Source organism: Pinus tabuliformis, chromosome 2_1 (genome assembly GCF_031772625.1).
Source record: "Pinus tabuliformis cultivar Carrire ecotype Pingquan chromosome 2_1, CPIR1, whole genome shotgun sequence".
Classification (NCBI taxonomy): Eukaryota; Viridiplantae; Streptophyta; class Pinopsida; order Pinales; family Pinaceae; genus Pinus; species Pinus tabuliformis.
In genome coordinates this window covers 577,265,666-577,281,444 of record NC_142299.1, presented here as the reverse complement: position 1 = coordinate 577,281,444, position 15,779 = coordinate 577,265,666, and positions in this window count along the sequence as shown.

Sequence of the window (15,779 nt, the reverse complement as noted above, 5' to 3'; positions counted from 1 at the left end):
ATAGCAGAAGAGCTGATGTACAAGAGGTTGGAAAATTTTATGAAAAAGCTTGTATTTGGCCTATGTAAGACTCATTTTCAGTAATACATGCTTGACTTTACTTCTCAGGATTCATGAAGGATTTTTTATGTTCAGAATATGTGATGTTGTCCTTTTCTTAATTCTTACAGTGGTATGGATGTATAATCACTCAGAATTCACTGAATGTGCTCTGACTTCCTGTATACATTTATAAACTGTGTGGTCCCATATGAGTTTATGTTCTAAATGTTTAAATGCTGAATGCCCTGACTTCCATGTAGGGTTGAGTTCATTGTTATATTGAGGTGTTGTTGACTCCATAAGCCCAATGGATAGTTTTTTTTAATGTGTTTCCACCATTCATATTTTTCACAGTTGTTCTATAAGAGTTAGCCATCTTATCTTTAATCAAAATCATTAATCCATCAAGAGAGAGCCCTCTCAGGTTGAGGAGGCTAAGCCTCAGCCTAAAGTAGGTTGAAATAGTTACTTAGAGTCAACCTGACCAGCAGCCTATCAGGATCTGATTTTGAGATAACATTTTGGTGCGTCTGCCGGGAGTCTGAAGATTATTCATTCCCGAAATCAAGAGACTGAACTTCTGAAGGTAGCAGGAGCTCAGAAATCTTTTTGAGGCTGCAAATCTACCTTGGCGACTCCATTGTTGAAGAATTCGAAATTCATACATTCATGGTGATTCCACTGGAGTTATGAAGGACCCAGATGCTACCATTCTTATTTCAAGGTATGCATGCATAAATTTTTCAGGAATTCATGGTTTCCCAAATCATTTTCCCAAGGATGCATATTTTCTAAGGAATGGTCCAAAATTCAATGGAGAAGATTTGAGTTTAAATTTGAAGCATATATCAGATTTTTGTGATTTTATAGAGCTTCTTAAAGTTAAACATGAGGATGTTTGCATTATGTTGTTCTATGATTCATTTCAAGGGAAATGTAAACAATGGATTGAAAGCTTTCCTACCAAATCCATTAAGTCATTTGAAGACTTTTGGCTTATGTTTTTGGAGGAATGGATGGATAGATCAGATGCGGTGACAAACTCTCCTTCAATTCAAGGTTTCAAACAGTGGAATGATCATGATATTAATGAAGAAATAGATGAAAATTTTTCTTTGTCCTTGTCTTCTTATCTAAAATCATTTGACTGCAAGGCAGAGGATAAGATGAAATTTTTGGATGAATTTGCCAAAGACATTGAGAAAGATATTGAACGTTTACAAGGTCAAATTCAACCATATAGTCTTCGTGGTTGTGATCATTCTTTTCAAAAGATTTTTATGGCAGCACATAAGGAGAGGGTGTTGCTTCCTTTCTCTTTCGTGATTGAGGAAGAGTACAATATTTTTGAAGATCAGTTTGCACAACTAGAGAACCATCAAGCTAATCATGTATTCTGGGATCCTATAGCTGACTACATGAAAGAGTTTTACTCTCCAGTGTTTCAGTTTTTCTATGAAGATCAGAGGCAATTTCAGTGGCAATGGTCATCACAATATCATAGTGGCTCTGAACTCCGATGCAGTCAAAAAACTCAAATATCAGATAAGACAAATGATTGGCTACATTGGAAATTTCACATTGATTGAGCTGAAAGAAGTTTGAAATTGATAGGGTAGGTAGGTAGGAAAATGCAAATAAGCTCAAGGTTGACTGAGCATTTTTTTTTTTTTTCCTCAGTAGATATAGACTTCTTTCTCATACAGTGATCATCAAGCTTAAGCCTGAGGTGAAGGCCCAAGAAACTTAAAGGAGATGCTTGTCAAATAAATTTTTGTTTATCATAAGAGGATAAGGCACTGGAACTGCAGGTTCTTAGTGAACCACAAGGGCACACTATCCCAAGTGGAGCCACTGTTATCACTAAAAAGATTTCAAAAGAAAAGGGTAAGGTAAGGAAGAATTGGTCTTGGTCATTCTCATGCTCCTTTCATGCATAAGAAGCACTTGGAAAACTCAGGGTCAGCATACATCAGAGTTCCATCCTCAGTTGTTCATTTACAGATGACAACAATGCTTATTATTTTGTTGGGACAACATATGTATTGCCCAAGGAGAACAAACCTAACAAAGGCCGAATTTTAGTATTCTTAGTTGAAGATGGTAAACTGCAACTTGTTATTGAGAAGGAGACAAAGGTTTCTGTTTACAATCTAAATGCATTTAATGAAAAGTTGCTTGCTGGCATCAATCAAAAGATTCAGTTATACAAATGGGGGCTTCGTGATGATGGTTCAAGAGAGTTACAGTCTGAATGTGGCCATCATGGTCATATTCTTGCACTATATGTTCAATCTCGTGGAGATTTTATTGTAGTTGGTGATTTGATGAAAGCAATCTCTTTATTGATATACAAACATGAGGAGGGAGAAATTGAAGAGAGGGCACATGAAAAGAGACATTTCAAGATAATGAAACTCAATACAATCAAATTTTGACATTAGAAACTATGTTTTGAAATTACACAGTAGTTTCGTAGTGCGCTACGAAACTGCTGAAGATGATGCCTAATACACAGCAGTTTCGTAGCGCGCTACGAAACTGCTGTAGCTGCATATTGTGATTTGATGGACCAGTTTTGTGAGACAAAGGGAAATATTCTTTGAATATGAGGGTCTGAAATGGATCATTCACAAAGTATAAGTGTCTAGCAAAGGCAAAACAAGGAAAGGAAAGACATTTATGAACTCCAAAGCTTTATGTTACGAAAAGAGCAGTCGACTTCCAAGAGGATTACCAAGCAATGGAAAACTCATCTCTGAAAAGTGAAAATGGTTTTTATTCCTAAGATACTGAAATACAAAAACCTCTTCCACTTTCTTCAAATCCATTATGATTTGAGAGAAATGAATGATCAAACTTGCGCTACGAAACTGCTGTAGGTGCAAGTTTTTCACAGGCATATTTCTCTGTTTGACACCTGTTTTTCAAAGAAATATTCTGGGCGGTAGGAAAGGTGTTTCAAAAAACCAAGAGAGGTTTTTGTTAAGAATGGATTGGTTCACAAAAGCCTCCTTCAGGTTTTCCAAATACATTGTTTATGAGAAGTTATGAGCTCTGTCCCAAGACCTATTTTTCAGCCAGAACAGAGCAAGGGACAGTTTCCTAGTTTCTAGGAACAACAAAAGGATGAGTCATCAAGGGCCAGCTGGAAGGTTATGGGCTTCATCAAATTCGACTTCATGGAGTTTTATGTGTCAAAAGGAGTGTTTAATGCTTATATAAGGTTGTTGTAATCATGATAAGGAGTTACACTCCTAGTTGTATTAGGTCTCTAGGACTGCTAGTTAGGTGTCATTTGCATTTAATAGTTAGTTTTGAGTGTCATTAGGTGTCAGGTCAGGTATAATTTGAATTTTCCTCATCCTAGAAGAGGAATATAAGTTGTGTAAAGAGCTCTATATATAGCAGAAGAGCTGATGTACAAGAGGTTGGAAAATTTTATGGAAAAGCTTGTATTTGGCCTATGTAAGACTCATTTTCAGTAATACATGCTTGACTTTACTTCTCAGGATTCATGAAGGATTTTTTATGTTCAGAATATGTGATGTTGTCCTTTTCTTAATTCTTACAGTGGTATGGATGTATAATCACTCAGAATTCACTGAATGTGCTCTGACTTCCTGTATACATTTATAAACTGTGTGGTCCCATATGAGTTTATGTTCTGAATGTTTAAATGCTGAATGTCCTGACTTCCATGTAGGATTGAGTTCATTGTTATATTGAGGTGTTGTTGACTCCATAAGCCCAATGGATAGTTTTGTTTAATGTGTTTCCACCATTCATATTTTTCACAGTTGTTCTATAAGAGTTAGCCATCTTATCTTTAATCAAAATCATTAATCCATCAAGAGAGAGCCCTCTCAGGTTGAGGAGGCTAAGCCTCAGCCTAAAGTAGGTTGAAATAGCTACTTAGAGTCAACCTGACCAGCAGCCTATCAGGATCTGATTTTGAGATAACACATGCCATACCTGATAAGAAATACTTTCATGACTATGTTCAAGGAGATTTTGGACAAGTTCGTCTGGGTGATGATAAACCCTGTAAAATCATTGGAATGGGTAAGGTTCTTGTAAAACAGCAGAATGGAAACCAATGGCTATTAAAGGTGGTAAGGCATGTTCCAGATCTAAAGAAAAATCTGATTTCAACAGGGCAGTTAGGCGGTGAAGGTTGTGTGACAACTTTCACAGATAAAGCTTGGAAGGTCATCAAAGGAGCCTTGGTAATAGCAAAAGGCGAAAAGGTTGGTACATTGTATTTATGCAATGGTATTTCTAACTCTGTTAATGCTTTAACTTCCAAAGGAGCAGATGCAGCATTATGGCATCATAGGCTCAGACACATGAGTGAAAAGGGGATGAATATTCTTCACTCAAGGAATTTGTTGCCGGGTTTGAAGAATGTTGATTTTGACTTCTGTGAGAATTGCATTTATGGAGAACAGAAGAGAGTCAGATTTCTCAGAGTTGGGAAAGAAAAGAAGAATGAAAAATTAGAGCTTGTGCATACAAATGTATGGGGACCTGCTCAGGTATCATCTCTCAGTGGCTCTCGTTATTATGTTACTTTTATTGATGATGCAACTAGAAAAACTTGGATTTATTGTATTAAGAATAAATCTGATGTATTTGCTACTTTCAAGAAATGGAAAGCTTTGGTTGAGATTGAGACAAGAAAGAAATTGAAGTGTCTTAGATCAGACAATGGAGGTGAATATTGCAGCAAAGAGTTTGATAGGTATTGTTCAGAGCATGGAATTTGCAGAGAGAAGACAGTTCCAAGAACACCACAAGAAAATGGTGTGTCAGAAAGGATGAACAGAACAATCATGGAGCGTGCAAGGTGCATGAGATTGCATGCAGGATTGCCTTTACAGTTTTGGGCAGATGCTGTAGATACTGTTGTTTATCTAATAAACAGAGGGCCTTCAAGTTCCTTGGATGGTGGTGTTCCAGAGGAAGCATGGACAGGTAAAAAGGTAAACTACTCTATTTTAAAGCCTTTTGGTTGTGAGGCCTTTGTCCATATTGATAAAGAAAATAGAACAAAGCTTGAGGCAAAGTCAAAGAAATGTACCTTTAGTGGATATGGTGTTAATGATTTTGGTTATCGCTTATATGATTACGAAAATCACAAAATCATTAGGAGCATAGATGTAATATTCAATGAAAAGGTCTTGTATAAGAATCAGTTGCAGGAAAAGAAACAGGAAAAGGAAAACAAGGAATATGCAGTTCTTGATGAAATCACTGAAAAAGTAAAAGTGCCTGAAAATAATAATAATCAACAACCACAACAACAACAACCACCACAACAACAACAGGCACCCCAAACACCTGAAAGTGGTGTTAGAAGATCTACCAGGATAATTAGACCCCCTGGACGATACTCTCCTTCATTATATTATTTATTGTTGACTGATTCTGGTGAACCCGAATGTTATGAAGAAGCAATGCAGGTTGAAAGCAAGAAGAAGTGGGAGGTAGCCATGGAAGAAGAGATGGACTCCTTAATGCATAACCAAACTTGGGATTTAGTCAGGTTGCCTGTAGGAAAAGCTACATTGAAGAATAAATGGGTTTACAGGCTGAAGGAAGAAGATGGAGGAAAACAGAGGTATAAAGCTAGACATGTGGTGAAGGGGTTTGCATAGAAGAAAGGTATTGATTTTGATGAAATATTTTCTCCTGTTGTTAAAATGACTTCAATCAGAACTATTTTAAGTCTTGTAGCAGCTGAAGATTTGCATCTTGAGCAGTTAGATGTAAAGACAACTTTTCTCCATGGGGATTTGGAGGAAGAGATATATATGTAGCAGCCACAAGGATATGAGGTGAAAGGGAAGAAGAAACTAGTGTGCAGGTTGAAGAAGAGCTTGTATGGCTTAAAACAGGCTCCAAGGCAGTGGTATCTAAAATTTGACAAGTTTATGTCTGAAAAAGGTTATACTAGATGTCACTCTGATCATTGTGTTTATTTGAAAAAGCAAAATGATGGCAGCTATATTATATTGTTATTGTATGTAGATGACATGCTTGTTGCAGGATCTAACATGCAAGAAATAAATGTGATCAAAAGAAAATTGGCAAATTCATTTGCAATGAAGGATTTGGGAGCTGCAAAACAAATTCGTGGTATGAGAATAACTAGAGACAGGAAAAATCGTAAATTAACATTATCTCAGAATGAGTACATACAAAAGGTGTTGAAAATATTTAACATGCACAATGCAAAACCAGTTAGTACACCTTTTGCTAGCCATTTCAAACTTAGCAAGGAAATGTGCCCAAAGACCCAAGAAGACATGGATTATATGTCTAAAGTTCCATATGCATCAGCAGTTGGAAGCTTAATGTATGCAATGGTCTGCACAAGGCCCGATATTGCACATGCAGTGGGAGTTGTAAGCAGGTACATGAACAATCCAGGAAAGGAACATTGGATGGCAGTGAAATGGATTCTCAGATATTTGAAAGGTACCACAAATCAAGCATTATGCTTTGGTGGTTCAAACATCTCCCTACAAGGATATGTTGATGCAGATATGGCAGGTGACAGAGATAACAGGAGGAGCACTACAGGATATGTATTTACTGTTTGAGGAACAACTGTCAGTTGGGTTTCAAAAATCCAAAGTGTTGTTGCACTTTCAACAACAGAAGCAGAGTATGTTGCTGCTACAGAGGCTAGTAAAGAAATGATTTGGTTACAAAGGTTTATGGGTGAATTGGGTAAGGAGCATGATATGGGCACGTTATACAGTGATAGCCAAAGTGCCATTCATCTTGCAAAGAACTCAGCATTTCATTCCAAGACTAGACACATACAGCTCAAGTACCATTTCATACGATCAGTGTTGAAAGATGGAGAGTTGAAGCTAGAAAAGATACACACTAGCCAGAATCCTGCAGATATGCTAACAAAAGTTGCAACCAGGGAGAAACTGAGAATATGCTCAGTTTCAATTGGTCTTCAAGGATGACGATGAAGATGAGGAATAGCCAGGTCCAAAGAGGAGTCATTGTCCAGCAAATGGAGCAGCGGTGGAGTTGCTACAATCAGTCTCCAAGTGGGAGATTGTTGGGTGTGGAGCCTGATAATCTTCTATGTTCAAAGGTATCGCCACATTGGACCCCAGTTTGAAATGGGGGCAGCAACTCCGGCTGTAAAATATTCGCTGCAGGGGGGGTCCGGGGGGGCGGCTGCGACCTTTGGGAGCCCCCCCCTGGCGGGGGGTTTCGGGAGCAGCGCCCCCGAAGCTAAAAACAGTTGTAAAATTTCCTTGTAAAAGTATAGTAATTTCTAGTCAATCTGGGCCGTTCATTAGGCAGATGATCTGACGGTAGAACTTATGTTTAGTTTAGGGTTTTTTGCCCTAGAATACAACCCCTCTCTTTGTATGAGGGCATTGTATTTTGAGGTTGTGTGATAGATGTGTATTCTGTGAGTGGGAAATGTAGAGGTGAGACTGTGAGAGAAAACAGAGGATATGACAGCGGATCTGCTATAGGTTGTGTCTCTTCATTTTGCTGGATAATAGAAAGGAAGGACTGGCTATTCGGGGTGGACGTAGCTCAAACTGGGTGAACCACGTATATCTGTGTCTCTCTTGTTTTATTTGTTTTTTGTGTTTATATTTCTGCAATATTTTATGTGTTCCATTGCTCCATAATATATAATTTTCTAACATTATTCCTAATACTAAATAAGTGGGGACCCTTAGTTAAAATTTAAAAAAAAAATCAAGTTAGTTCTTGAATTTCCTTTCCTAATAAAACTTACCATCATAAACTTAGGAAGACCCCCTTGAAAAATCTAAAAATCTAAGTTCTATGATAAGGTAAGACAAAATCTTTCCTTAGGAAATATTGCATCGCAAAAATATAACAAGATACCTCCTTACAAGCCAGATTCTAACATTGCGAGATCGCGATACGCGATAATAAACAAATATCGCATCGCATACATCAAAGAAAACTTACATTGAAGCACCTTCAATTACCGATATGCGATGATGCATATCGAAAATTGCATTTCGCAGAAAACAGATTAACGAAGATCGTCATATATGACGTTCCTGCGATATTGCGATATTGTGATATTGCAGTTTTGCAATAAAGCAACAATATGATAATGCGATATAGTGAGCTATCAACTTTGCGATGTTGAGATTCTGCGACGTTACAATCTGCGATATTGTGAAGCAAATCGCAAAATCTCTTCATCGCAGATCTTTCGGGCTCATGGTTCAAAAAATTATTTTCCATAAACCAACCCCTGGTTATGCGCTTTAATGCTAGTTAATGAGTTAGTTGCCAATTATTAATGGAATATGGTTTCATGCTTATTTAAAAATCATTTCACGTAAGGTGGTATATTTTATATGTCTTTGACATTTAAAACTTTCCTATCACCCTTCCTTATCATTATTTTCACTTTACTTGTGAATTGCAGGAATGGAGAATAGAGAACGATACAAAGCAATATGCAGGATATTATGGGAAAGAAAAGCAAAGCTCCGAGCTCTGAAGAGAAAGAAATGGCACACTTGTATACAGACACCACATGTAATAGAGATGCCGGTATTGCTACGTGGGAAGGCATGTATAATCTACTTAAGGAGGAGAATCCTAGAGTAATGGAAGTTACTGCTACTATGAGCTCACATAGTTCTTTTGAGGCATCCATCACAGAGCTAGCTTGTTCGTTCTTACGCCGGATAGCAGCACGGCCCAAAGTTCTCCCATACACGGACATGGTTAAATGGATACTGGACAGTGTTGATATCAGAAATAGACAGTTTAAGACTCAAGGTCAAGAGCTTACGAATTCGTTATTTTCATAAAATTTGAACTTTATATCCGCTAAAAGAAAACGCACAAAAGGTGAAAAATGCACCAAGGAAGCCTGGATCAAGAAACGGAGGCAGTTTCCAATGCGCGATTAGCGCCTAGCGCTAATCACGCATCGCTGAGAAAAATTTCTTGAAAAGGAAAGCTTCTAATTGCTCAGTCACCTGTAAGCCCAAAAAAGTTGTAGGAAAGCAATAATAGAGGTAAAAAGTAAAATTTGAATCCGAAAACCAGTGGATGACTCTCAAGTGTATCATCAATTCTGCCGAGAAGATGGCACCAGCTCTTGCCGATTCTGTTTTCTCAGCTCAGCTAAAATCGGAAGTCGGCCAGCCGACTCTTCTCAAACAGATGCTGAATGTGTGTGATTTCGAGTAGATATAGAAGTAGTTTTAATTTTATATTCAATTTTAGTTTTAATTTTGTTTTATTTTTTCCTGAAATGAGGACGTTCATTTAAACCACATCCTACATTTTTGTAATAAGTTATTTTTAGATTTAGTTAGTAGTATTTAAACCCTTCTCATGCATTTAGAGTAGGGTCCTGAAATTTGTCAAAAACTTATCCCTAAAACATGCACTTTTGTACCCTCTGAGGAGGTTTTGATGAATGAATGGAACAGGATTTATTGATATTTGCATTTAATATTTGCTACTGGTGTTTCACTTCTGTACTCTTAGTGGATGTTAGATCAAGAAGAGATAAATCATTATCGCTTGAAGCTCAAGAGTAGGACTAGTTATAAATGGTACTTCTATCTCTTAACTATTTCTGCCTTTGTGTTAAAGTGATATTCATGTTCAGTTGTTTATATATTGATGCGTAAATGCCTGAGTTATCATTTGGCACTTTTGTACGATGATAGCTATTTATTTATGCTTAATGTATGAGTAGCTTATTATGCGATATGTTTTCGCAACTGTTTCGTCTAACTTTTTATATGAAGTAGTTCATCCTTATTGAATTCTTTTCTCATAACAGTTGAATGATCTAGATTAGCAGTTGTTATTTGAAATCATTTTAGATCGCATAACAGAAATATTACACCTTGGGTTAGTGTAGACTTAGATATTTCTGCTTATTACAATACAATTTCCATATTATTAGATTAGAGTTAGAATAAAAGGTATTCCATTTAGAAACTGTTAGAAAGAGAAATATCAATCCTTCACACACACACACATAAATTGGGAAACTGGTCCCATATCCCCAGTCGTACCCACTATACCAAACAGAGAAGGAGCTGCTAACCAAGGTCCGGACTGGGTGGGTATCCCCCTTGTTGTAGACCTGATTTTCGGGGCCTCAACATATTCCAGATCATAGTACAAGTTTACAAAATGATTGTGTCTGGCACTATGATAGATGAAGGGGCTTCAATGAGTATCCTTTCCTTAACTTCTTGGAAAGTGCTTGGTTCACCATCACTTATGCCTGTTACAAAGAATTTGTCAGGCTTTAACAAAGGAACGAGTCGACCGTTAGGGATCCTTCCTAAGTTTCCAATTACTTTAAGAAGGAAAACCGTTCACTTGAACGTGATGGTAGTCCAAGGGCCATTAGATTACAATCTACTCCTTGGGCATAACTATGTTTACAACATGGAGGCTATTGTTTCAACACTCTTTCTAGTGATATGTTTCCCACATGAAGGCAAAATTTTCCAGCTTATTGAGTAGCTTTCATTTCCCGGTTCAAACACAGCTCCAAGTCAAACATCACCCCTAAATGGTCCTTTTGCATCAAGAGTGTCTCTTCAACCTTCATTCCATCCACCTAATTACCGTGAGTAGTCTAGTGAATGTAACGAAGCTTAGGGGACATGCACCCTAATTTTCTTGGGCAGATGAACCCAACTGAAAAGATAGGTTTCCCTATAGGTTATGTGATTGGAAGTGTTATCTCAGACCATTCACCTTTGCCTATTTGATGGACAAAGCCAAGGAAGTGTTTCGTTGGCTCTACTGACAAAAACAATCCTGCTTAACTGTAGTGATTTCCATATGGTTACCTGGAGACTCTCCTTTTCTCGATGTCTAGGGGCATGCAAACCCTTTTATGCAAGCTAAAAATGACAAATTTCATTTTTTTAGCTTTTCAGCATTTTAGCTTTTTAGTTTTAACTTCTTAGGTTAGGTGATTGGTCTAACACACCATTAACCTTTGTCTGCTCTGCGGACGAGGCAAAGGAAGTGTTTTGTCTAAACTGCTAACAAAACCATCCTACCTAACCTCAGTAGTTCCTTAGCTTTTTAGTTTTTCTAGCTTTTTAGTTTGTCGTTTCTAGTTTACATAAAAAGAAAACTAAAATCTGAGCATGTTGTTGCATGGTTTAAGCTCATTAAAAATTAAACCTACCACCCTGAGCATGTTGTCACATGGTTTAAGCTCGTTAAAAAATAAACCTACCACCCTGAGCATGTTGTTGCATGGTATAAGCTTTTTAAAAAATAAACCTAAAGCTGAACATAGTTTCCGCAAGGTTCAAGCTCGCTAAAAATTGAACTCGCCTTCACTGAGCATAGTTTTCGCAAGGTTCAAGCTTGTTAAAAAATGAACCTACCTTTGGTAAATAACATTTGTGATTGCCATTACATCAGCCTTTTGAGCCTTGGTTGTGTTCCTGCCATCACCTCCATTCTTTTGGCTGATCATACGCTTCCACTTGATTGTTTACCCTTTTGAGGAACAGCTGCAACGAGTGGTCCTATTAGCCACCCTCTTCACATCACCATGTTTTTAGAAGTTCCAAGATTACCTGGAACAAGTTACTACCTCGGATACCACTCGTTCCTCAAAAACGAGTCCCCTTTGAACCCTTTTCAGACTCGTTAAATATGAAAATATTATTGAGCTATTGGCCTTTCCAACTTGTTAAAGTAATCAAAAGTGCCATCCCTCATGTAGATTTTAATATTTTTCAGACCTGAGGGATTATCTCACAAAAAATTTTGAGCGCTTGTCTTTTTCGGCTCGCTAAAGTGATCGAAAAGTAATCCCTTTTGTATTATTTTAATCGTTTTCGGACCGAAGGGATTATGCTACGAAAAAGAACTGCTGGAGTTTTCTTTTCATCCATTTTCAAACTCTCTAAACATGAAAAGGACCTAGTTATCTTTGTTGTTAAACTTGATAAAACAATAGTGACAAACTTGTCCACCCAGACAAGAACAAGTTTCACTGTTGCTAGACATGCTAAAACATAGTGACAAGTTTGCCCAAAGGGAAAATTATAGAACAAGCACATGTTATCCTCCTAAAGCTTGACAAAAATAAAGAGGTACTAGGCAGCAATGACTAGGGAGAAAGGGAAGAAAATTTGAAGAATTTTATGGTAGCAGATTTCTCTTCAACATGACACTTTCACTCCATCACTATGATTGAGTTGGGTTGGGTTATTCCGTTCACTGGTCATTTCACCATTGGTCTTTCACAACATCCATTTTTGGGGTTAATGCTACCAATCCATCTCAGTGTTTCCAATATGTTCAAGAGAAGTCACTTAGTTGAGAATTCACCATCCAGTTAATGTCTCATCCACTGCAATACCTTCAACCTCCATTTTTTTCATGACCACCATTCCTGAACCTTATATCATCGATCGTTTTCACCTCCAAAAAATCATTTGCTTCGTTTTGTGTCATAGATGTGGGATACATTAAGGCCCTCCTACAATATGTCACTTCTTGTCGACATCAGCTCATTATCCAAGAAGTTTACTTGGAAACACCCCTTTCAATACTTTGAAGCTTGCATGCCTTAATGGCAAATTTCTCACTTCTGGCGACAGGTTGAAATCAATGGCCTTCGACCGAAAGATTTTGCGTGGTGTTCGACATCAAATCATATATTCACACCACGTGAATTGTACTGTAGTACCTTGAGGGTCATTATCATTATCGGTGATTCCTCTCGTGTCTGTTAACAGCTCACATTATTTGCTGGTAATGAGGCGATGTCTTTCCATGTTCGACTTCAGAACATCTTTTCACATGGATAGACTTGTACATCGAGCAAAGACTGAACGAGTTTGAAGACCCTGGATCTAGTTTCATCCATCCGGGCTACAATATATTCAAGAATATAAAGACATCAAATGTACACAGAAGCTACACAGATGGTCATCCAAGCCAGGGACGATGACCCTACATATGAAGAATCACCAGGCTGCAACTGCAGACGATTATTTGTTCTAAAGACATGAAATGAATTTATAAAGTTGAGCATGGGAATTCCCACCTCAGCTAGATCATGAAAATTATATGATGATGATGTATTTTATTGTATCTTATACAGGTCACCTTCCAGTTTCGAAAACCTCGGATCCTCATGTTAGAGCATTTCACCCCACATCAAAGATTTACGACTTCATGCTTTAGGGGCCAACTATTATAGACATATTTGGGAACTTCAACCCAAATCTTATATGTCAATAAAATAAGGCTCTTTAATCCCTAAAAGTGTTGTTTCATACCCTAAAAGATCATGGTCAACCGATAACATCATTCCCCAAAAGTTCCACCTGAAAAACCATCCAGAACTGGCCAAAATAGGACCATACTAACTGCTCCACTGTCAGGGTGCGATGCATACTCACTTCTACACTAGCCAGGTGTGATTCATACTGATGAGGCCTTATTTGGGGTAAGATGAGAGAGAATGGACAAATGAAAGAGACAGTTTGCTAAGTGGATGCTCATGGAATCTACTAGAAACTCCTCCTATGACACTCGTTTCTCTGAATTCGCCTAGGGATGAGTAAGAGATCCAAGAAATATCCAAGTGGAACCAAAAAAAACAAGTGGAATGAAAATAATCAAAAACCCAGAGATGACTCACACCCTTGCAGACATCTATAAATGGACCCCTCATCTGAGAGATCTAGAGGCTAGAATTTTGTAATTTGTAAGGAAGTGCTAATAGTTTGTATCTGAGAAAGAGTATTGTATTGTTGGGTGATCTTTCTTTTCATGAGGTGAAGAGGGCTTTGATGTTGGGAGGATGATGCTGGATCAGATAGCTGGGTTGTAATTCTCCCTTCTATTTAATAAAGTTCTTTGAGTTTTCTTCCATACAATTGCGTATTTGTGAATTTTGTTATCTGTGAATGCCATTGTATGTTCATTGTATTTCTGATTCTGCAATGTTTATGATATAGTAGATCACTATGCTTTGATGGTGTTTTGTTACTTTGTCTCTATAGGTATTCACTGAGCGGGATAAGTAGGAGAAGAGTTGGAAGCTCTATCAAGGGGGAGAGAAATCAAGCAAGGAGTCAAGCGAAAGATCTAGGTTGGTCCCTTTGCTTCTCTCTTATCTATCATACATAGAGGAAATCAGAAATTGCTTTGGTTGTTTGTTTCTAGGATAGCTTCCAATCCTAGTGGGGCTAGTAGATCGAAAAGACACTATTTTTCCTAAAAACACAAAGTGCCTCCAAGGGAGAGAATGCAGTATTTTTCAGTCAGTTCTGTGCCAGATACTCCGATATTTAAGCCACTTTTTTAGGGCTAGTCTCTAAACCAATGAATAGAACTTGATGATACTTTCCAAGACATCAAATGACACCAAGGAAAAGCCTCTAGCTCAAAACTTTATCAAGGGCTTGACCTAACCAAACCTAACCATGACAAACATTTTTTCAAACACTTAGTAAATATGAAACCTACATGAGTAAATAACAAATCTAAGCATAGGGATCTCATCCTTATTTGAGAATCACTATGAACCATTTTCCCTCATGTCATTTGTTGCATTATCATCTATTAGGTCATAGATAAATTATGCATTCATTTACAAGTAAAATCATGAGATAACCATGACATGAACCGGGTGTATAGCCATGCTTATAACCAACATAAAACCATATAAATATCAGAGATATGATAGCCATCAAATCCACATATAGACAACTGAAAAAGTAAGGAAAATTATCTTTTATTAATCACAAGAAAATTTGACCAGGTTCAGGACTTCCACATACCACCCGACCATAGACATGGCTGAACCAAATCTCTCTTTCAGCAAGTCACCTCGATACCATATTCTAAGCATGAATGTGGGATCTCATAGAACAACCAATCTAAGAACAATAAAAGGAATATAGAGGTTCAACCACCTCCACCTTCACCAAACCGTGATCACACCTATCTGAGTGCTCCAATTACAACCAAACCAAACTTGGAATTCCATGAGGAATCCATCACTATCCTTAAGGAATTTTTTGTCTCCTTGTCTCTCAAGATTTACTGCAATCCAATATTGAATCATTAGGCCCTAAAATGAGACCAGTCTCTCAGGATTTACCACAATCCAAACCTAAATCACTAGGCCCTAAACTGAGACTCCTCCCTCACGATTTACCATGTATCCCACCAAAACCGGCCAAGGGATGCCTACACCTTTGGAAATGAAACTTGAGACCATCTCCACCCTAGATTCTAAAATCCATCTAGTAAACCAAAGATCAGAAACGAAAATAGACATCCCAACACCATGGCATCTCAAAAAAGGCAAGGCTAGGCTGAAAACCACTATCATAAACCAGAAAAACCATGCCAATGATAGCAACAAAACCATACACTAACGTGAAAATCCATGCATGTCCAACCCAGCTAGGAAATCACACATGCAAACGGTTATGTGCAAGTATTCCTACTAAAGCCACTTGATCCTTCTTTTCCTTCCTTGCTCCTTGCTTTCGTTTCCTTCCTTGATCTAAAACTAGAGTGCTCCAAGAAAAATCTAAGTGACCAAGAGAGAGAGAGAGAGAGAGAGAGAGAGAGGGAGAGAGAGAGAGAGCTCCAAATTTGAACTAACTAAGAGCTTACATTGACAAATCTTTCCAAATTATTCTTAGAATCCTTTTTATCAACGA